The sequence below is a fragment of the Bufo gargarizans genome, chromosome 4 (assembly GCF_014858855.1).
Source record: "Bufo gargarizans isolate SCDJY-AF-19 chromosome 4, ASM1485885v1, whole genome shotgun sequence".
NCBI classification, from domain to species: Eukaryota; Metazoa; Chordata; class Amphibia; order Anura; family Bufonidae; genus Bufo; species Bufo gargarizans.
Window position 1 is genome coordinate 318,387,591 of NC_058083.1, and position 23,655 is coordinate 318,411,245.

General features: G+C 48.1%; 1 protein-coding gene across 1 annotated transcript in view; it reads right to left on the reverse strand.

The window, feature by feature from the left end:
* Positions 1-18,513, reverse strand: part of LOC122936134 (pantetheinase-like) — a 97,469-nt gene extending 78,956 nt beyond the window's left edge. The window contains exon 1 of the mRNA XM_044292167.1: positions 18,397-18,513. The gene's annotated coding sequence lies outside the window, so the exon portion shown is untranslated. The remainder of the gene's footprint in view (positions 1-18,396) is intronic.
* Between the last annotated feature and the right edge of the window lie 5,142 nt (positions 18,514-23,655).

Below are 23,655 nucleotides of genomic sequence, written 5' to 3' on the forward strand. Positions count from 1 at the left end.
CTCTCTCCTCTGCCTGGGTGCCGGGGCCTAAATATATGACAATGGACTGTTACAGTGGTGGGTGACGTGAAGCCAGATTCTCTGCTATTCTCTGCTCTCTCCAATTGATATTGGTTAATTTTTATTTATTTTATTTTTATTCATTTCCCTATCCACATTTGTTTGCAGGGGATTTGCCTACATGTTGCTGCCTTTTGCAGCCCTCTAGCCCTTTCCTGGGCTGTTTTACTGCCTTTTTAGTGCCGAAAAGTTCAGGTCCCCATTGGCTTCAATGGGGTTCGAGTTCGGGACGAAGTTCGGGCCGGGTTCGGATCCCGAACCCGAACATTTCTGGGAAGTTCGGCCGAACTTCTCGAACATCCTGGTGTTCGCTCAACTCTACTTGAAAGCCTTGTACCACTCGGATGTTAAGCCATCCGGACCTGGCAATTTCTTGGGCCTAAGCCCATCAATGGTCAGTCCCACTTCCTCTTGCCTGATATGTTCTGCCAAAACATCAAGAGAGGGATCTATTCCTGCCCTGGGAATAGCGTCAGCCAAGAAAGCTGAAAAACTGTCCCGATTTAGTTCTTTCCTACCCAAAAGGTGAGAGTAGAAAGACCTGACGACCTCCAGGATCCCTGATTTGGACCTATTCAGGGAACCCATACTGTCGACCAGGCCTACCACGAATTTACTTTTTACTGCCATCTTACAGTTTCCAAAGGGTCGGGTGAGCGGTACTTCCCGAAATCCCTTTCAACAACCAAAGAGGCGTATCTATCGTACTGACACCTCTTGAGCAAGGATTTCACACGAGAGATATCCTCACGGCTACCCCCCGTCAAAACCAGCCTTTCAAGTTTCTTCCTCAGTTCCTGGTACAGACAGTATCTGTCCCAGCTCCTGAGGTTAGAAATCTCACGAAAAAACCTTGCCGTCCTTTTTTGAATATCTCCCACCACTCCGACTTTCTGTCGCAGAGGCCCACCAAGGGTTCCTGGCTCTGAAGGAAATCCTCAAAGGACTGTCTTATTGTCACTTCTTCCAGGAGAGACGAATTCAGTTTCCACATTCCTCTGCCCATACAGTGAGTCTCTGCAACATTCAAAGAGAAAATAATCAAACAGTGGTCGGAGAATTCCACTTTCACGGCTTCTAAAGCCGAGAAAACAGCCTCCTCCTTTAAATAAAACCTATCTATTCTAGACCTACGATTTCCCTGATGAAAGGTGAAATCCACGTGGTCTGGCTTATGCCGTAAATGGGCGTCCACCAGAAGAGTATCCTCAACTATCCTAGACAACAACGCTATCAGTATCCAGCCCACCTTTGGAGCCTCCCCTATCACAGGCCCTCATCACATTGTTGAAGTCCCCTCCAAAGATCACTTGCTGGCTGGTAAAAAGAAAAGGCTTAATCCTCATGAGGAGACACTTGCGGTCCCACTTACTCTGTGGGCTGTAGATGTTTATTAGTTTCAATTCTTGTCTCCCCATGAAGCCATCTAAAATCAGGCACCTTCCCATTTCTAACTAGAATATCCTCCTGCATTCCACTCTTTCGGCGGTCTTAAAAAGTACCGCCACCCTGCTATGTGGCTCGGCCGCAAGAGACCAGAAAGACGGACCTAGCCGCCATTCTCACTTGGCTTTTGCCAGCAGAGTTGTACTTGTAAACCAGGTCTCTTGCAAAAACAATATCAGCTTCAATATGGCTGAAAAAATCAAAGGCCAGGAAACGAGCTGCATCTGACTTAATACTGGCAACGTTAATGCTTGCCAGTGTCAACGGGGTGAGTTCCGTCATCATTGATGATCGAGTTAGATAGCCTTCTTTTTCCCCACCCCACCACCATCAGCATTTTCATCTGAACCATCACACTCCTTCTGTCTTTTCAAACATACAGAGACATCCATCCATCCTTTTTGCCCAAGGTTCCAGGCTTTGCCCCCCCCCCCCTACAGAAGGTAATTTACCCCCTGAAGAACAGGGCCCGGCAGCCTGCGAGGAGGCCCCCACGCCCTCTGGCACCACACCCTCCTCCCCCCCAGCTAAAGCAGTTGGGGGATCCTCGTCAAGGGCTTGGTACCGATTAGAGACTTCCACCAGAGGGGACCCAGTTGATCCTTCCTTAGGCCTCTGGTCAAGGATGAGTGGGACAGATGGGTCCCACTCCAGAGAGGGCTTACGACCCTCTCCTTTCTTCTTCTTCTTCTGCTTGTTCCTCCTACCCTCCAACCACGCTCTGCCACCCTCATCCAAGCTTTCGCCGCACGAGGAGACAGGGTTGGCGGATGGGTTAGCCTCCACAGGTTGGGCCTCTGGTTCCCCATCGTCGCTGTACCCCGGGTCACTACAACTGGGATCCTCAGCCAGACCAGCCAGAAGACCAGCTGAAGGGTCAGCTGCCACCTGTTCCCTATCCTTGCAGCGTTGTTCTAGCCGCCTGATCTTGGATGGCCTTTGCTTCTTCGGATCCTGCCTGCTTCTTCCAGCGCTAGTAGTTCCAGCGCTCGTCCCCTCACCAACTGATTCAGTCCCGGCAGCAGGTTCCTCCCCAACCACAGACCCAGCCTCGCGGCTAGTGCCTGCCTGATCTTGAGCCCGGCCCTGAACCCTGTTGGCGAAGGCAAGCGGACAGCGACTAAACGGGTGACCTAGGTCCCCACAGAGGTTGCACCAGATCCGCTTACAAGATGCGGCAAGATGACAAGTGTCCGCACACTTCGCACACATGCGAACATCGCATTGTGCGCTGAAGTGGGTGGGACTGCTGCACTTGTGACAGACCTTTGGCTGGCCCCTATAGAACACCATAATCCTATCCCTTCCTATGAAGGCAGAGGAGGGAATATGAGCAACAGAATTGCCCCAATCAAACAGCTCCACGCTGAAGGTCCAGGCACCTGACCAGATGCCATGCTCATCAAGCACCTTGGCGGGGAACTGCCCCACCCTACCATATCGACTAAGCCAAGTCATGATGTCTACACTAGACAGTGATTCATTACGGGTCAAAACGGTCACTGTCTTCACAGTCGATTGGCAGGTGATGGCCTCGACAGCAAAACTCTGCCACTCTGGGGTGTTCTTCATCAGCTCATATTTAGACCAGAAGAGCTCCTAACAAAGCTGACGTCCAACAAAGCGGTGCCGTAGGGATGTATGAGCGCAAAGATGTAATTCGCGACAAACCCCGCCCCCAGGAGAAGTTCCACAACAGTCTTCCTAGAAGGAACTGCTGCTTCCTTACTCCTCCAATAGAGACGGGCCACATTCCTACGGTCCCTCCCCGCTGTGGAGTGAGTCCATACGATCTCACCCCTCCTTTGTTCTCGGAAGGCCCTAAAACCATGCCTTTCTGTCCAAAAAGCCAGGTCAACTGACCCTCCCTCTACCTGTATGGAAGTCCCCGGTCCTTTTTTAGGGCCGTTGCAAGTCACCCCCGCCCGAAACCTTGGGCAAAGAGTCACCCGAAACAACACCCGCATACGTCTCTGTTTTTGCCATGCTCTCTCTCACATCCTTCCTCATTGCTTCCTTCCGCATAACTTCCTCTTCTCCATCCACTTCCGTATCCGCAATATACTCCTCAATCAAAGCTTCCTCATCCACCATCTCAATTTCTTCCTTATCCACAATCCCATTCACCAGTTCATTTGTATCCTCATTTATAACCTTGTTTATGTTCTCATTCACCCCCACAGCAGACTGCACATCATTACCCGCAATCCCATTCACAACCACATTTGCATCCATATTTGGTTTTGCATCACCTTTCACTCCCCCTGGACAGGTCGGGTTCCCTAAAGAGACCGCAGGAGCCCTGAGGAGCCCCCCGCAAAACCTGCAAGGGACTCCCCATCTCCCGCACCCCCCCCCCCCCACTGCCTCCATGGCCCACACAGTCCTGGGATACTCCACCATAGTGTTCTCCCCAGGTTCCAAAGTCTTTACACCTTCACTGATTTTAATGGTCTTTTCACAATTTTGACAGTATTATCAGTTTCTAATGCTTTCTTCTCATCTTTCTCAGCACCACCACCTTGAACTTTGTCCGCAATCATCGCATCCTTGTCCGCCCTCCTCACTTCCTTGTCCGCCACACTGTTTGGGGTTTTACCCCCTGCGCTTCTTGTGACCACTCTACCACTACAGGAAGGGGGGGCACCACCCGTCACCATCTTAGAATTAATCTCCCGCACTGTTTGACCTGATTCCACTACAGGAACCGGGCTAGGCACAGCAGTGGATTCAAAAGGCACAAATCAAAGCACTTCTTCCATTACAGTTTTATTTTTCTCTTTTCTGATTTTCACCAACTCCTCCTCAGGGACCTCCTCATCCCCAAAATACAGTCTGCCCACCGGGGACTCCAGCTGACTGACTTCAACCATTAGCCTTTCCCCAGACCCGCTATTGTCCCCGGAGACAGCCACACTCAGGTCTGAGGGGTCCCCCTGGCCACAAGGCAGAGAGTCTGCCTCCAAATCCTGTGTTCCAGGAACCACCTTCCCCTGTCTCCCAGCCTTCTGCCCTGACAGACTGGGGCCAGGCGTACCGGATAGTCCAGACATGCCCTCAAATCTGCAGTCACTCCTGAATTTCTCCACGAATGGGCCGCCATTTTCCTCAATGGCTGCCCTCTTCTCCTCCAAAACCGTGATTATCTCCTCCAACCTCACCAGTCTGGAGGAGAGGATTGCCTTCTTTGTCTTAGGAGCCATGTTCTGTTGTATTTGTACATTTTTATACTCCACATTAAGTCTTTTTAATTCCCTCTTGACCTCCTCATGCATGTTCAGAAAATATGCTACTCGGGAGGAAAAGGTTTGAGAAGACTCTTTAGGGCCCAAAATACCCCAATAAAGCAGTCTCTCATCCACTGGGCAGGAAGAGCCCCCGACACCAGACTTCTTTATAATAGTTTTGTCGCCTGGCTGAGGCACCGACACAGACACACCAAATGCTGAATCACCTACCTCAGCCTCTGGCGTTATCACCTTCTCCACGGCCTTCCCTGTATCCTGTCCCACGGTCCGTCCGGCAGCTTGTCCAGCCACTGTTCATTTTTTCACCCGCTGCCTGTGCAGCAGTGGATTTTCCACAGCATCCTGCTTTCTTGGGTGCCAACTCAAATTGTCCAGAGAGGATCCCAGGCTGGCTGCTCTCCTGGGACCCCTCCGGACCTCACCTGGTACTCCATTGGGCTCACTGCAGGAATCACGGCCGCTCCTAGTAGCGGGGCCCCACCTGCCCGTGGCACATGTGGGGCTGCCCTCCATTGCTTGTTACATTGCGTCTGCTTGCTGCGGTGTCTTCATATCCGCATCATCATCCACCTCCAGTAGCTGAGGTATCTAAGCCCAGGTCTCCAGTCCTGGAGGCTCTCCTCTCCACTTACACATCTCTGCCGTGGCTGCCGGCATGTGATGATGAACGCCGGCAGCCAGAGGCCCAGGGATCCATACCTGGAGAAACCGCCACCCCCTGGGGAAAAGGTAGCAATTCCCCCGGCAAAAAAAGTGCTGGTAAGCCTCCCGGACATCATACACCCATACACAACAGGAAACAACAAGGAACAGGAAAGGAACAGCAGCTCCTCCCACCACTTCTCCTGTCCTGTGTACTGGGTGTAATCCTCAGTATCTGCTCTTATTCTGTATACATGGACACTGCACAGTACCATTTCTCCTGTTCTGTATACAGGGTGTAATCCTCAGTATCTGCTCTTATTCTGTATATATGTACACTGCACAGTACCATTTATCTTGTCCTGTATACTGGGTGTAATTCTCGGTATCTTTGCAGCTCCTCTTACTAGTAATAAAACTCGATTTTACTTCAATACTTTAAAACCAATAAGTACACAGAATCAGGGTCAAGTGCCAGGTTTCCATGTACACTTCTTATGCGTTAAACCTGATCTGACCTGTTTAGTGCCAGCCCACTATGGGGGGGCTGGCACTATGGGGGAGGCTGGCACTATGGGGTGAGCTGACACTATGGGGGGGGAGCTGGCACTATGGGGGGCTCTAAAGGGGCTTTTTTTTAATTATTGGCACATTATGGGGGCACTATAGTGGTGAGAGGCACCATGGGGCATCTGGTGTCACTATAGGGGCATTATTTGGGGGCACTATGGGGAAGTGGGGCTCTAAAGGGGCCTTTTTATTGGCACATTATGTGGGGCACTATGGCATTTGGTGGCACTAAGGGGGCATTTTTTACTGGCACATTATGGGAGGCACTATAGGGGAGAGCGGCACTATGGGGCATTATTTGGGGCTCTATGGCGGAGTGGAGCACTATTGGGGCATATAGTGGCACTAAGAAGGGGCATTTTTTACTGGCACATTATGGAGGACACTATGGGGAAGGGGGAGAGGAGCACTATGAGGGCATTTACTGGGGCACTATATAGGGGTATTTTATACTGGCATACATTATGGGACATTAGCTCAACTTCGGGCACTAAGCGGGGGTATTTCATGTACTGTCATATTATAGGGAGAATTATTACTGCTAGGGGGTATTATGGGGAGCTTTACTACTACTGGGGGCTATGAGGAACATGATTACTAGTATGGGCACTATAGGGGCATTATTACTACTATGTGTGCTCTAGCAGAGAATTATTTCTATTGGTGGGATTTTGGGGAGCACTGTTACTTTGGGGGGCACCCTGGCATAGTATCAGCTTAGCACAATTATTTTTGGCGGACATTATCTTTATACTATTAGTGTCTGGGCGCAGTTATTTTTTAGAGCACTGTGTGCCAAGAATTGTTTCTGCAGTATAGTATTGGGGGTGGCAGGAAAGGGTGTTCAGAAGATGTGAAGATGATGGAAATGTGGGAAACTAATGTCTTTTTGTCAATCTCTGCAGAGACTGGAGATGGCTGAAAAATCATCATGGCAGTCTGGTCTGAATGGAGAAGATGAGGAAAGAGAATGTCTACAACAAAGGTGACATCATCTGGAAGCAAGAGGTATGTGGCGCTATGTAGGAGAGGAGATGCTCCGGCTCCTCCCCCTGCCATTTGTAGAAGGAGGATTCAGAGCTGGGTGAGGACGGCCAAAGGGGGCAGCAGGCCACGGGCGGGTAACAGATGGTGGGGGGAAACACAGGCCTTGAGCAGGATCTGGGGAGGGAGAAGAGCGGAGGAGCTTCCTGGCTGTAGCCTGCTGTTTATTGTATAATGTGAAGCAGGCAGTGCAGCCAGAACAGGCCTCCCCTTTCCGTATGATGTGTAGAGACAGGCCTCAACCATAGAATGTCAGCTGTACAGTGTTTGTTGGGAGTGGCCTATTATATGTAGGAGGGGCTTTTAATAATGGACGGGGCTAAAATGGGCCACTTGACTGGATTTTCCCCCCAGGACTAAGGCTGCCAGCCCTCCCCTGTCTCCGGTCCTGTATATTGGATGTAATTCTCAGTATCTGTTCTTGTTCTGTATATATGGACACTGCATAGTACCACTTCTCCTGTTCTGTATACTGGGTGTAATTCCTATTTTCTGCCCTTATTCTGTATATATGGACACTGCACAGTACCACTTCTCCTGTTCTGTATACTGGGTGTAATTCTCATTATCTGCTCTTATTGTGTATATATGGACACTGCACAGTACTATTTCCCCTGTCCTGTATACTGGGTGTAATCCTCAGTATCTGCCCTTATTCTGTATATATGGACACTGCACAGTACCGCTTCTGCTGTCCTGTATACTGGGTGTAATCCTCAGTGTGCAGGAGCCAGTCGACAGGTGTGGTTGTGTCTGGAGGAGCTCCTGCTAATTGCTAACAGACTTCCAGGGATTTTTCCATCTCTCCCAGCCCAGGCCCTGCCTCTCCCCAAGGGAGTTGGTAGGGTCCTGGGCTATGAAGCGACTGAAGACCCAGGATCTTGCTTCCCGGGGTAGGCCGGCAGGAGGTAGGGGAGGTGAGCTACCGGCCTCAGTTCCATCTTCCGCCCCGGGGGTCAGAAGATCCAGCAGGAGTCGTGGTACAGCGGCCCCTGCAGCCCCCGGAGGTGAAGCCGTGTCCATCGCCGGCGGTTCCAGGAGGGCAGACAGTAGCCCTCCAAGAGGTACGCAGAGTGCTCCTGGGGGTGGGCCGGGCTCGGTTCAGGCTGACTGGGGCAGCCTGAAGCCCCAGGAACTAATCACCGTTTACAGCTCCCGGATCACGGCCTACCCCCGGGAGTACGAGGAAGCGAATAGGACCCTCAAGAAGGTGAGGGAGAACCTAAAGCTTGAGAGGGGGAAGGTGGATAAAGCGGCAAGAAAAAAACAGGCCAGAAATATAGAAATATAAAAAAAAAATAAAAGGCTTAAAAGAAATTATTAAAGAGCTGCAAGAAAGAAGGGCGGACATTTTGGAAAACAGTGGTCCCTTTAAGGAAAAGCTCATGAATGACGAAAGATTCAATGAAATGGCTGGAAACCAAAAACAGCAAGAAGATGACTCCTCTAGTGAGGAGGAAGAGTCGGACATTGGGGGGCAACCTGCGGAAACTGGTATCACCGCAGAGCAGGTATGCCTGCCCCCCACTAGTTCCGATGAGGAAATAGACTACAGTGAGAGCAGCGGAGTTCGGGGGCAGCTTATGGCCGAAATTCGCCACCTGGAGTCCCTCAAAATTTGTGAAGACATTTGCTTTGGTAATGAATTACCTGAAGATGAACCAATAGGAAAGAGGAGAAAGACAAAGCCAGAGGTGAGGTATATCTATGTGACCCACCCTGCGTGCCCTGGGCCAGCTGAAAAGCCAGCTAAGGGCACAAACCCCACCATCCTCCCCGGCCTGGTCTCTGCTGTGGGACCGGTGCGTAGGAGTGGGGAGAAAGACGTGGCAAAGATGGCGCAGGGCGCCGTCCCTGTTTGCGGTAACAGGGGCGGTGAGGAAAAGCAGGAGGGGTCAGACAGGAAGGCTCCCGGGGCGGGTGGTGAGGGGGACATGGTTGGTGGTCGAGTGGCTCCGCCCGCCTCTGCTGGGGCACTGGACAAGTGCTGGGTGGAGGTGTGGCGGGGCGATGTGGCTGCCACTGCCCCCCTTGCAGAGGTTGTTGCCGGGATCCCTGTCCTGGGGTCTGCTTCGCTGCTCCCGAGCGCCCTGCAGTCCCCCCTGCCAGTTTTGGCATGGCGGGGGGGGGGCGTCGGTGGTGAGGGTGGCTGTGGGTGGTGGGGGTGCGGCCGCAGGTACAGCGGTGTCCCGATCCGGAGTTTCAGGGGGAGGGTGCGAGGTGGCTGCCTCTGCCTCTCCCAATTTATATACCCAAGTCCTTGCCGGGGTTCCAGTCTCCTCTGCCCCGGTCTGCTCCACTTCAGTCTCTTCCGCTGGTATTGTTGTGGTGGAGGGGAGTGGAGGCGCAGTGGGAGTGGTCAGGGGTAGAGGGGGTGGGGCTTCAGATATTCACAAAGGAGCTCAAAGCAGTGTGTGTGTAGGCAGAGAGAGAGGGGGCGGTCCTGATGCGAGTGTGGTGCACACCGCCCCTCCCTCCTGCACTGTCCATCAAGTGGATAAGGCCGGCGTGGCTGGGACCAGTAGTTCTACAGCCCGCCGGCCCGAAAAATCAGGAAACACTGTTAAAAATGTGTCCAGCAAGGAAATGCTGGACAAAAGGAATAGTGACCTCTGTCCCCTCTGGCCCAGCAGTGTGTGTGGGGGGAGGGGAGAGTGCGGTAGTGGCCACTGAAGAAGTGGTCACTTGTGTAAATACAGTTTATGTTAGTGGTGTTGCCCCAGGCCCTGATGGAGGGGTGAATGTTGGAGGTCAGGATGTAGCCCCATCAGAGGGGTCAGGAGTGACACCTGCTGTAGATAGGTCTGGGGGGGCGGGGGTGGGCCCGGTCCGGCTGCCCCTCCTGCGTCGGTTACGCCTGGCAGAAGTTATGCTGGTGTGGTCGCCGGCGCAGGGGAGGAGGGGCGGTCCCCATTGTCCTCCCCATTACCAATGTCTGGTGACGGTAACTTGCAGCAGCAACTTCTAGAGGCTCTTAGGAGAGGGGAGAATTCAATTACAGTAGGGGGGCAGCAGGTGGATCTATCCTTCTGGATAGACAGGCATGGCCTGCGTGCCTTCCGAGAGCAAGGCGGGGGCAAGACCACCTGGTCCTCACCCACAACCGGCCCCGGGTCAACCAGACGGAATGTTGTCTGTCTGAAATGGAGAGGCAATGAAGCGTGCCCTACCAGGAAGAGGGTGGCAGAGCTTCTCTTTCAGATGGGCATCAGGGCATGTGACATCTTTGCCCTGATACAGCCGCATGGCACCCGGGAGTTTGATGTCAGTTTTGCCCGGCCAGAGGGTCTTGAACTTTTCTGGTCTGGGTATGAACTGGCAAAAGACCAGCCGGACTGGCAGGGTTTTTTTTGTGCAAGCGATAACCCGCCAGAATGAGGTCAAGAAAGTGACCGTTCTTACCCATAATGAGTTACTTTCTTGTGTTGACATCTTGACCTGGTTGAGCAGGTACAGGGACGTCCAGGGTCTTCCTAGCAAGAACCTGGATGAGTTTGGCATCTGGTTGGGTGCCTGGACGTTTCTGATTAAGTTGAAACATTCAGGGGGGTCGGTTTCCCACATACCGTCATCTACTTTCCTTGGTCGGGATAGGATCATGGTGTTCTACAGGGGGCAGCCTAAGCTGAGTTACAAGTGCGGCAGCCCTTTGCACTTCAGCGCCAGCTGCCAAGTGCAGAGGTGCGCGTTGTGCGGGGGTGAAGGCCATCTAGCTGCATCTTGTCGGCAGATTAGATGCAACCTGTGTGGTGAGCTAGGGCACCCGTTCAGTTCGTTTCCCTCGCTCTGTCGCCAACGTGGCTCGTGCACGCACAGAGGCGAGCCGGGGAGGCCCCCACTGCCGAGGCGAGTGCTGGCAAAGGCGACAGGGCAGTGGGGTCGATGAAGAGAAAAGACAGCCCATTCCAGCAGAGATGGAGGGAGAGGCGTCAAATGGAGAGGGGGCAGGTGGAACTCTGTCCTGGGGCCTCCCAAGAGAATGCCTCTCCTAGAGCTGAGACCCTGGGGGATATCGAGGTGAATGAGGAACTCAGGAGACTAGACCGTTCTGAGGTGACTCTTTCCTCTTGCTACGAGAGTGCAACAGAGGAGAGTGAGACAGAGTCTTAAAAGAACAAGAAGGAACCGTCTGACCAAAAAAAGATCTAGCCTGACTAGAGTGCTGTGGAAGGCAAAGCCAGCTCCCCCCTGGACCTCTCTAATCCTGACTCTCTTCCCCTGGATCTTTCCAACCGGTACCTCACCTTGGATGAGATCTCCGCCTCCTCTTCTTCTGGGGAGGAGGTTGAAGGTGGGGAGCCGAAGGGGCAAGAGAAGGAGCCTCTGGAAGGGCCCGCGCCTCCCTCCGGTGAGGATGCAAGGTCCTCGGGAGGTGGGGCGGGTCCAGACACTGGGAATGGGAATGACAAGGGTGGTGCGAAGGAGGAGGCGGTGGTGACTAATGAGATGGACACCACTGTCTATCTCAAAAGAGATCGTGCCACCTTAGGTGGTAGCCCCAAGAGGGGTAAGAAGAAGAACAAGAAGGGGAAGGGAAGGAAGAAGGCCGTCTAACTTAATCACTCTATATTGCTGCACTCTCTCCGTTGACGCTGGCGACCATTAATGTCGCCAGTATTAAATCGGATGTGGCTAGGTTTGCAGCCTTTGATTTTCTCAGCCGGGTTGAAGCTGACATTTTATTTTTGCAAGAGACCAGGCTGCCAGATTTGGCGGCTGTGTATAAAGCAAAAAAGGAGTGGAGGTGTGGTCCATCATATTGGTCTCTTGCGGCTGAGCCGTACAGCGGAGTGGCAGTTCTTTTTACCGCACCAGTAGAAAGCTGACAAGTGATTGAGTTAGAAATGGGGAGGTGTTTGATTTTAGATGTCCTCATGAAGGGTCAAGAGTTTTGCCTGATAAACATCTATGGTCCCCAAACCAGGTGGGATCGGAAGTGTCTCTTTATGAGGATCAAACCTTTCCTTTTTAGGAGTCGGCAGGTGGTCTTTGGCGGGGACTTTAATACAGTCACAAGGTCCCAAGACCGGGGAGGCGCCAGAAACCGGCTGGCTTATGATAGTGTATCCCTGAATAGCATAGCTAGCGAGGCTCGCCTGGTGGCTGTCCACATTAGGCACACCCCAGGCCATGGTGGTTTCACTTATTATAGAGGTAGTCAGATTAGGTCTAGAATAGACAGGTTTTATTTAAAGGAGGAGACTACTTTTTCACCTTTAGAGGTGGTAGAGGTGGAATTCTCTGATCACTGTCTAATTATGTTCTCTTTGAATGTTGCAGAATCCCCCCAAATGGGAAGAGGCTATTGGAAGCTAAATTCGCCCCTCCTGGAGGAAGCAGAGGTGAGACAATCCTTTAAGGACTTCCTTCAGAATCAGGTAGAGTTGCTGGATCTTTGTGACACTAAGTCTGAGTGGTGGGAGATATTCAAAGATCGGGTGGAAAATTCTTCCGCCAGCTCTCGAGCCTCAGGTCCCTGGACAAGTACCGCTTGTATCAGGGTCTGAGGAGGAAACTCGAACAACTGGTCTTGACTGGAGGTAGCCAAGAGGATATCTCCAGGGTGAAATCTTTGCTTAAGAGGTGCCAGTACGATAGGCACGCATCTTTGGTTTTTGAGAGGGATTTCGGGAAGTACCGCTCGTCTGACCCTTACAGAAACTGAAAGTTGGTGACGGGACTGGTCGATGGTACGGGATCTCTGGATAGGTCCAGATCAGGGATCTTGGAAATCGTCAAGTCCTTCTACTCGTGCCTCTTGAGGAAGAAGGATCTGAATCGGGACAGGATTTCGGCTTTCCTGTCTGAAACCATCCCTGAGTCAAGAGTAGACCACTCTCTTGGCGTTTTGATAGAAGAAATCAGAGAAGAGGAAGTCAGCCTGGCGATCAAAGTGCTTGCCCTAAAGAAGTCGCCAGGCCCGGATGGCTTAACATCCGAGTTTTATAAGACCTTTAAGGACTCCTTGGTTCCCCTCTTGACTAAGGTATTCAATGAGTGCCTTTCCTCGGGTGCTCTGCCGAAGTCAATGAGGAGGTCAGCTCTGATCCTTATATCAAAGGGTAAAGATCCAAGCCGTATTGAAAATTGGTGTCCCATAGCGCTTCTAAATAAGGACAGAAAGATCCTGGCCAAGATACTGTTTAATCGGTTCGTGTAGTTTGCGCCCCGGCTCCTTTCGGAGACCCAACATTGCTCAGTTCCAGGCTAAAGCACGTTTAGTGCTGTGCTCAGTGTCCGAGAGGCAGTGGAGCAGAGTAGGGCGGGTAACTGGAAGGGGTACATGCTGGCTTTAGATCAGGCAAAGGCTTTTGATCGGGTTAACCACGAGTACCTCTGGGCAGTCCTTCTGAAATATGGCCTGCTGGGGGGGTTTGTCGATTGGTTAAAGTTTGTCGATTGGTGGTTTGTCGATTGGCAGAGAGTTTCCCGCTGGTGAACGGTTGGTCTGGCAGCCCTTTTGAAGTCGGGTCTGGAGTCCGCCAGGGTTGCCCATTGAGCCCGCTCTTATACGTGTTTGCGATTGATTCTTTTATTAGGAGGATTGATCGAGGACCGTTAGCGGGAGTCAGGATGAGTCTGGAGGAGCCAGAAGCCACTCTGAGGGTGGTGGCGTATGCCGATGATGTCACTGTTTTCGTGTCCTCGGGAGGGGAGGCGGAATACGTGATGTCGGAGGTAGAACGCTACTCGGAAGTCTCCGGGTCCGTGATTAACCGGGATAAGTGTGAGAGTCTCTGGCTGGGAGGGGGTGATCCATCTTTCGGTCTCCCGGACACCCTCCCAGAGCCCCAGTCGTCAGCCAAAGTCCTAGGCGTTCAATTCGGCCATGGGGATTATCCCACCCAAAATTGGGACAGCAGACTCACGATCGCCGCTCAGAAGGTTGACCAGTGGAAGGGTTGGTCTTTGACCCTCAGGGAAAGGGTGAACCTGATCAAGACTTAACTTCTCCCTTTGCTTATCTATTTGGCCAGTGTATGTGTCTTTCCAGAACCTCTCTGGACTCGGGTTTACAGTCTGTTCTTTCAACTGTTATGGTGGAATTGGCTGAACCTAGCCAAGAGAGAGGTGACATACCGTACGAGGAGATTAGGGGGGTTGGGTATGGTCAACCCAGTGGTGTTCCTTGTGAACACCTTTGTTAAGATCAACCTGGCAAACCTCTGTAAAGAGAGGGCTCCTCCGTGGGTAGTCTCTTGCAGGGGTTGATTTCGGCCTTTCTTCCAGGAGTAGGAGACAGGAGGGCAAGTGAAGGATTTGCGTGCACCTCACGGATATCTTCCGGCTTATGTCACCCCGATTCTGAAGGTGATCCGCCGGTGGGGTTTGGGAGTGAGGGAAATCAAGGCCCAGTCAAGGAGATCCCTTGACGAGAGGGTCTTGTTGACCCACTTCCAAAAGCCCCTGGCCCTTAAGGATTGCCCAAGCCGGGATCTAGACAAGGGGTTACAGTTGTTAAATTTGGGAAGGATCCCCTTGAAGTTTTGGGACTTGGCTTGGCGCTGCTTTCATGGGAAGCTATATGAAAGGGGCAACTTGAGGTATAGGAACTCTGATGAAAGGGGTTGTCCCCGGGAGGAGTGTGGCGACATACTGGAAAGTATGGAGCACTTCCTGCTTCAGTGTCCCTTTAATACAGAGGTATACAAACGGGTGGGCGCATCCATTGGCTGGCCTAGGCTAGCCAACCTCTCCTATGCGGAATGGGCTTATGGAGCATTCAAAGGTTTGGGAAGAAGGGACCCATGCACAGCTTTTGTAGTTAGCATAGTGGTCAGGTACTTCACATGGAACGCACAGTGTTTAGTTTCAACCCAGCAGAAAGTCCTCCCTGTGGAAGAGGTTTGTAGGAACATTCTAGGAGACCTGGCGAAGGTTCGCTCTCTTGAGTGCGAGAAGGTGGGTACGGATGGGGTCTCTTACCTCTGGAGAGGCTTCACCTTTAATGTGCCTTAGCCTCAGTAGCACTTTTCCTGGTGTTGGGCTGAGGCTTTCACATTAGGTTTTTGTTTTGTATTTAAGATGATTAATTTTTGAAGAAAGGTTTGCTAATGACTGAACTTGGGCCTTCGGGTGGATTTTAATATTGGTTTGTATAGATTGATATGGTTGTTATAAGATGTATATATTGTATGATAGGGTAAGTGGGGTGTAGTTAGGTTGGATGGGATGGGGTGGGGGGGGGTTCATATTTTTTTCGTGTGGGGAGGCCTGCATCCAGCCCTGGACTATGCAGACATAGGAGGACATGAGGCGAGGGGCTGGGTGTGGGTGGTGGAGGAAGGGCAGGCCTAATTGAGGGACAAGAGGCGGAGGTTGGCCCTGGGTGAAGGTGATGGGATAGATAGATTAGTAGGGTTAGTATAGGTTTGTTTTTTCTCATATATGTGTGTGTATACCAAAAAAAAAATATACAAAAAATGGATATATATATATATATATATATATATACAGTACAGACCAAAAGTTTGGACACACCTTCTCATTCAAAGAGTTTTCTTTATTTTCATGACTATGAAAATTGTAGATTCACACTGAAGGCATCAAAACTATGAATTAACACATGTGGAATTATATACATAACAAAAAAGTGTGAAACAACTGAAAATATATCATATTCTAGGTTCTTCAAAGTAGCCACCTTTTGCTTTGATTACTGCTTTGCACACTCTTGGCATTCTCTTGATGAGCTTCAAGAGGTAGTCACCTGAAATGGTTTTTACTTCACAGGTGTGCCCTGTCAGGTTTAATAAGTGGGATTTCTTGCCTTATAAATGGGGTTGGGACCATCAGTTGCCTTGTGGAGAAGTCAGGTGGATACACAGCTGATAGTCCTACTGAATAGACTGTTAGAATTTGTATTATGGCAAGAAAAAAGCAGCTAAGTAAAGAAAAACGAGTGGCCATCATTACGTTAAGAAATGAAGGTCAGTCAGTCCGAAAAATTGGGAAAACTTTGAAAGTGTCCCCAAGTGCAGTCACAAAAACCATCAAGCGCTACAAAGAAACTGGCTCACATGCGGACCGCCCCAGGAAAGGAAGACCAAGAGTCACCTCTGCTGCGGAGGATAAGTTCATCCGAGTCACCAGCCTTCAGAAATCGCAGGTTAACAGCAGCTCAGATTAGAGACCAGGTCAATGCCACACAGAGTTCTAGCAGCAGACACATCTCTAGAACAACTGTTAAGAGGAGACTGTGTGAATCAGGCCTTCATGGTAGAATATCTGCTAGGAAACCACTGCTAAGGACAGGCAACAAGCAGAAGAGACTTGTTTGGGCTAAAGAACACAAGGAATGGACATTAGACCAGTGGAAATCTGTGCTTTGGTCTGATGAGTCCAAATTTGATATCTTTGGTTCCAACCACCGTGTCTTTGTGCAACGCAGAAATGGTGAACGGATGGACTCTACATGCCTGGTTCCCACCGTGAAGCATGGAGGAGGAGTTGTGATGGTGTGGGGGTGCTTTGCTGGTGACACTGTTGGGGATTTATTCAAAATTGAAGGCATACTGAACCAGTATGGCTACCACAGCATCTTGCAGCGGCATGCTATTCCATCCGGTTTGCGTATAGTTGGACCATCATTTATTTTTCAACAGGACAATGACCCCAAACACACCTCCAGGCTGTGTAAGGGCTATTTGACCATGGAGGAGAGTGATGGGGTGCTGCACCAGATGACCTGGCCTCCACAGTCACCGGACCTGAACCCAATCGAGATGGTTTGGGGTGAGTTGGACCGCAGAGTGAAGGCAAAAGGGCCAACAAGTGCTAAGCATCTCTGGGAACTCCTTCAAGACTGTTTGAAGACCATTTCAGGTGACTACCTCTTGAAGCTCATCAAGAGAATGCCAAGAGTGTGCAAAGCAGTAATCAAAGCAAAAGGTGGCTACTTTGAAGAACCTAGAATATGACATATTTTCAGTTGTTTCACACTTTTTTGTTATGTATATAATTCCACATGTGTTAATTCATAGTTTTGATGCCTTCAGTGTGAATCTACAATTTTCATAGTCATGAAAATAAAGAAAACTCTTTGAATGAGGTGTGTCCAACCTTTTGGTCTGTACTGTGTAATTCTCAGTATCTGCTCTTATTCTGTATATTTGGACACTGCACAGTACCACTTCTCCTGTCCTATATACTGGGTGTAATTCTCAGTATCTGCTCTTATTCTGTATATATGGACACTGCACAGTACCACTGCTCCTGTCCTATATACTGGGTGTAATTCTCAGTATCTGCTCTTATTCTGTATATATGGACACTGCACAGCACCACTTCTCCTGTCCTATAAACTGAGTGTAATACTCAGTATCTTGCTATATTTGCTTCCAAATCGAACGGATCAGACGGAAGTTCACCTGATGAGGTACACCATGTGATATTTTTAAACAGTTGGTTGTTACAGACGTGACCATTTTTAAAAATATTTTTTACAATAGGAATACATTTTGTTACGTCAGCTACCGCGGATCAAGTGGGCACAGCTCCTGCAACCACTCGTTCACAGCGCCCTACTGCACTGGACGGCATTTTACATCCTGCTGTGCCTTACATGTACGGCTCTGGCCTGGAAGGGGTTAAACGGATGACAAACTTGTGATGTGAGCCCATCTTATGGGCCCATTCACACAAAGGTATGGCTGTGGCGCCCGTATTTCGTATCCCAAGTAGTGGTCTGCAAAACACGGTCACCATACATGTGAACTGCATGTCATGGATGAAGACGCAATGACTTGATTGCTTCCGTGATGTACAAGATATGGCAAAACATATGGTATGTCTTATCTTTTGGCATATTTTGTGGATCAGCAAACCAAGTCAATGGGTCTGTATCCGTGAAAAGGGATTCAAACAGATGGTGTCGGTGTCTATTGCATACCGATATTTGCAGGAACGGTGACCATATGGTCATGTGAATGAGCTCCTAAAAGTAACATATAATGCAGGCGAACCGGGATTCTTATCTTATTTGACAACATTAACAGTAGTTTCCATAGGTAACTATATCACTATGACAACCACAGTTTTTTTTAATTTAGTCATCAAAAATAAAGTATTGAGAATTTTTTTTTTACCTATACTTCAGAGATGAAGTAGCCCTTTCAAACATTATCATTGTAATATCATATAATAACAAATGTCATCTAAATAAAGGTATACATATTTATAGATATAGAGATATATAGTTACTGATCTATATCTCTATATGCATATATCGATGAACTATATATATATATATATATATATTTACTGATCTGTATACATATATTGATGAACTATACACACATATATATATATATATATATATATATATATATATATGAGAGATTTGTCAGCTATAGATACATATATTCAATCATGGGCACGGATTTACTTGTGTGTGTATGGTCTTGTCGAGTGGCTTTGGGGTCCGATCGCCTGTGTCTTAATGTGCTGCTGTTTTCACAGGAGCCTGCCGGCAGCCAGAGCAGAGAGAGGGGGGTGGGCCACAGGCTTTGACGTTTCATGTACAGACACAGGCCACTCCCTAGGGCAGAGATAAGCCTGTACTTGAAATGTCAGCACAGGAGCCTAATGAATGACGTTGGGGATCACGTGACCCGCATTGGCCCTGCAGGAACACTGCATAATAAATGAAGACAGTAAATTACAAAAGTATTTTTAATTAAGTTATAAGCCACATTACCATAAGTACATATAACTCGGACAACCCCTTTAAGGGCAGAGTACTTGTTCCAAACAATGACTGCAATCTATATATAGAACTATGTGTTCATGAAAATTACTTATTTGAATAAGGAATCATAGTTGTAATGCAAATGTATCAGCTATTTTGAATACACAAAATACCCAGGATAAACCAACGTGGAGGTCCCTTTGCGTGTTGCCCCATATGCCTACTTTCTTAGACACTGGTGGAATTTTTGTAAGCCTCTGCAGGTGAGCACGAGCGCATCCCTGGCAGACCTGGCATATTTATCTTCATTTATGTCAGACTTCTAGTATGAAGTGCATCTCAACATACATTAGGCGCAGCCTCTGGCAGCTGACAGGATATCATAGACCAGCTGGAAACGCTAGTCTATGATAAATTCTTCCCTTGCTCTTTCAGTCAGGGACAGGTATATACTTCTGTTATACAAAAATATATACAGTACAAAGATAACTGTGTCAGGACTTGTCGCTGCTATTAAGCTATGTGTCCTTGAGTGAAAACGAGCTAGCAAGCAGTTGAACAGCAATGACCGGTCGAGTGACCTATTTAAAGAGGTACTCCATGTTCTGGCTTCATACACGTTCACACAGTGTGCAGTCTGACATTCAGCATAAACCATTCCTGTCTTCCAAATAAGAGGATTGTTCGTTGTAGTCTAACTTGTTTATTGGTCAACATGTCATACATATGTGATTGATTATATCTGATTTATTGATTGATTGGTAAAACAGGATTGTTTGGTAAAATTACCAGAATACAATAACATCTATAAGTATTAAGGCGGTCCCCCAAAAATTGATCCGCAAAAAATACGGATGACATCAGTGTGCATTCTGTATTTTGCAGAACGGAACAGCTGGCCCATAATAGAACAGTCCTATCCTTGTCCGTAATGCGCACAGAGTAACTTCAGTTTTTTTTTTGCAGACCCATTGAAGTGAATGGTTCCATATACGGTCTGCAAAAAAAAGGAACAGTCATGGAAAGAAAATACATCCGTGTGCATGAGCCCTTAAAGGGGTAGTCCCATCTTGATGATCATGTTTCAAAAGTTTACACTGGTGCCATACTTCATTTTTCTAAATATCTTCTATTATTTATAATACACCCATTAAGATAACTTGCCATCCCTCCTAACCCATTGTTTACACTTGGCAACCCATAGATACGGCCTCGACTTACTTTTCACCCAGTCATTCGAACGAGAGTGCGCACGCTGCGAGCATGCGCGATTCTTTTGTCTTCACGGCCGTCTGATACAGAGCTGCACATGCTCTGTATGCAGCGCGGCCATAGGGGGAGAGAATGGTGGAAAAATCACTGGAGGAGGAGGGGAGCTGTCCGGGCTTTGTGATCGATGTGATTGGACCAATCGCAGCATTCAGCCGCACAGTCCGGATCTCCTCAGCGAGTGGTGAGGAGATTGGAGCTGTGCTGCTGTGTATAACTGTGCTGACCCCCCCCCCCCTTTCAATTTCAGGATGGCCGAGCGGAACCCCATGCCGGCACTGATGTCAGGACGTTAACCCCTTCCATCCCGCGGTTCATAGGGACCGCTGTATGGAAGGGGTAAACAGGGAGAGAGCTCCCTCCCCCATCAGGCGCTGTGCTGCTGCATCAGTGTTCACAGGCATCTGGCTTGCCATGGTATATCTAAGCCTGATCAGGCTCCTTCTCAAGGCAGGAGCCTGACCAGGCTAAGTTTAATAGAAAATACACTGCAGTACACTATACGTTTACTTCAGTGTATTATAGAGGCATCAGACCCAATGGATCTTCAAGGACCAAGTGGGTCTGAGTCAAAAAAGTGTAAAAAAATTTAAAAAGTAAAAAAAAAATCTAACATATTCCCAATTCATTAAAAAATAAGAAAAGAAAATACCCTAAACATGTTTGGAATCACCACGTCCGTAACGACCGGCTCTATAGAAACGTCACATGACCTAACCCCTGAACACTGTATAAAATAAAAAACAGTGCCAAAAAAGAAATATTTTGTCACCTATCACAAAAAGTGCAACACCAAGTGATCAAAAGGGCGTATGCCTCCTAAAATAGTACCAATCAAACTGTCACCTCATCCTACAAAATATGAGCCCCTACCTAAGACAATCGGCCAAAAAATAAAAAAGCTATGGCTCTCCGACTATGGGGACACTAAAACATTATTTTTTGGGTTTAAAAAAAGGGAATATTGTGTAAAACTTAAATAAATAAGAAAAAGTATACATATTAGGCATCGCCACGTCCGTAACGACCGGCTCTATAGAAATGTCACATGACAACCCCTCAGGTGAACACTGTAAAAAAAAAAAAAAAAAAGCCAAAAATGCTATTTTTGGTCACCTACCATGACAAAAAGTGCAACACCAAGAAATAGTACAAATCAAACCGTCATCTCATCCTGCAAAAAATGAGCCACTACGCAAGACAATTGGAGAAAAAATAAAAAAACTATGGCCACTAAATAATACTAAAAAAGCTATGACTTACTGTATAGGAATAGGCAGCCCGATGCGCTCTTTTATGAGGTAATAAATTGCCATAGAAGCCAAGAGAAACCATTTTTGGCCTCCATTAGGTAAATACAGGCCTATGGCTACATACGCCAACTGCGCCTACTGACTGCCGTGTGAATGCAGGTTTGTCAACACTAGTGCATGGTACAGAGCAGCGCTTCATAAATACAGCATTTTTTCCAGAAAATTGACAGATATGGCAAAGTTATTTGAGTAAAAGTATATGAATAAGGGTAGGTTCGCACAGAGATTTTTGGAGGTTTTGAGGCAAATTTTCCTGCAGGTTTCTCATTCAAAACCAGAAGTGGGTTCGAAAGGAATCACAAATGTAAAAAAAGGACTCAACCTCGCCTTTCTTCTGGATTTACTCCTGGCTTTGGCTGAAAAATCTGAAGGGAAATCTGCCTTAAAACCTGCTTCAAAAAACCTCAGTGTAAACTGACCCTTAGGGCTCATGCACAAGAAAGTATTTTTTGTCTGTGTCTGTTCCATCATTTTTTTTTCCGCCCGTATATGGAACTATATATATATATATATATATATATATATATATATAGCAGAGCTGTATCTGAGGCTGTTCTGCCACAGTGCTAGTGGGGGAGGGGAAAATAGATGTAGCAGAGCTGTATCTGAAGCTGTTCTGCAATAGTACTAGAGGGTATTGGCAAAGACAGATGTAGCAGAGCTGTATAGGAAGCGGTTCTGCCACAGTACTAGAGAGTACTGGCAAAGATAGATGTAGCAGATCTGTATATGCATCTATACAGATACATGGTCTAAGGTGTATACACAACTGTAGTAGAACTGTAATGGAAACAAATCTGCATCAGTGCTGATCGGTGGGGGATGGTAATATTTTAGGGGAGGCAAAAGCACAGATTATTTGGCTACTAGCTAACATGCTTTTGGGCTGATGTATAGTAGTGAATTATTGTTTTGCTGCTCAGAATGGGTTTTGTGTGTAAAACTATATTAGAATGCAGGACAAGCACATGTTACTGTCTTAGCTCACTTCCCGTGGCTCTCTGAGCATGATTGCCCAGCATGGGGGATGGGATTCACAGACACTGCAGGCTGCCAGACTGATGAGTCATACTATCCACATGAACTAGCTCGCAAGGACTGAGTTCTCAGTGTGATGTCATAAAGAGGTGTGGTCAGCCTTCACTCAAACTGCCTAAGCCCACCCAGCCTTAGCAGCAGGAAACCAGGAAGGGAACAACAGAGCTGGCTGCAGGTGAGGATGAATTAGCAAGATGGGAAAACCCCTTTAAGCATAGCATGTATTATAACATTACATTAACACTGAAGCACATGGTAAAATGTCTGCCTGTACACAAGATTGCATGGCTAGCTAACAGTAATAACAATTTCCTGAGTAACAACTACAACTAGCTGAACAGCTCTGCAACACTCAATATCCCTGAAACAAAGGTAAACCTCTCACCAGATATGCTTTAACAATGATGGTGGAGTTTTAGAAAAAGACATGCATAGAACAGCTCTGATTATGTGTCCTGGAGACTTCTTTTTCCAAGGATTCCTTGCACTCCCACAATGCAGTGCACCACCCACAATGCAGTAGTATTGTAACGGGAAAAACAAAGTGTATTATAACTTAACAACGCTAGCTGGTGATACAGTCCTGATCAAAAGTTTAAGACCACTTGAAAAATGGCAAATAATCATATTTAGCATGGCTGGATCTTAACAAGGTTCAAGTAGAGCTTCAACGAGCAACAAGAAGAAAAGAGAGTGAGACAAAACATTTTTTGAGCATTCAATTTAATGATAACAACGAATAAACTGAAACAGGCTGTTTTTCAGCTGATCAAAAGTTTAGGACCACATTCCTTTAAAAGGCCAAATCTGTGCAAAGATGTGGATTAATTGTCATTTTCTGTCAGGTAGTCACACGTTGTGATGGTAAAGGCAAAAAAACTCTCCCTTTTTGAACATGGTCGGGTTGTTGAACTGCATAAGCAGGGTCTCTTACAGCGCGCCATCGCTGCTGAGGTGGGACGAAGTAAGACAGTCATTTGGAATTTCTTAAATTCTTAAATGATCCTGAGCGTCATGGAACAAATAATTCAAGTGGAAGACCCAAAAAAATTTCATCAGCACTGAACCGGAGGATCCAATTGTCTGATCCTCGATCCAAATTAAGGCCCTTACTGGTGCTGACTGCAGCCCCATAACCATCAGACGGCATCTGAGACTGAAGGGTTTCAAAAACAAAAAAGTCTTCAAAGACCTTGTCTCCTTGAACGCCACAGAACTGCTCGTTTGGACTTTGCAAGAGAGCACCAAACATGGGACATTCAAAGGTGGAAGAAAGTTTTATTCTCTGATGAGAAAAAATGTAACCTTGATGGTCCTGATGGTTTCCAACGTTACT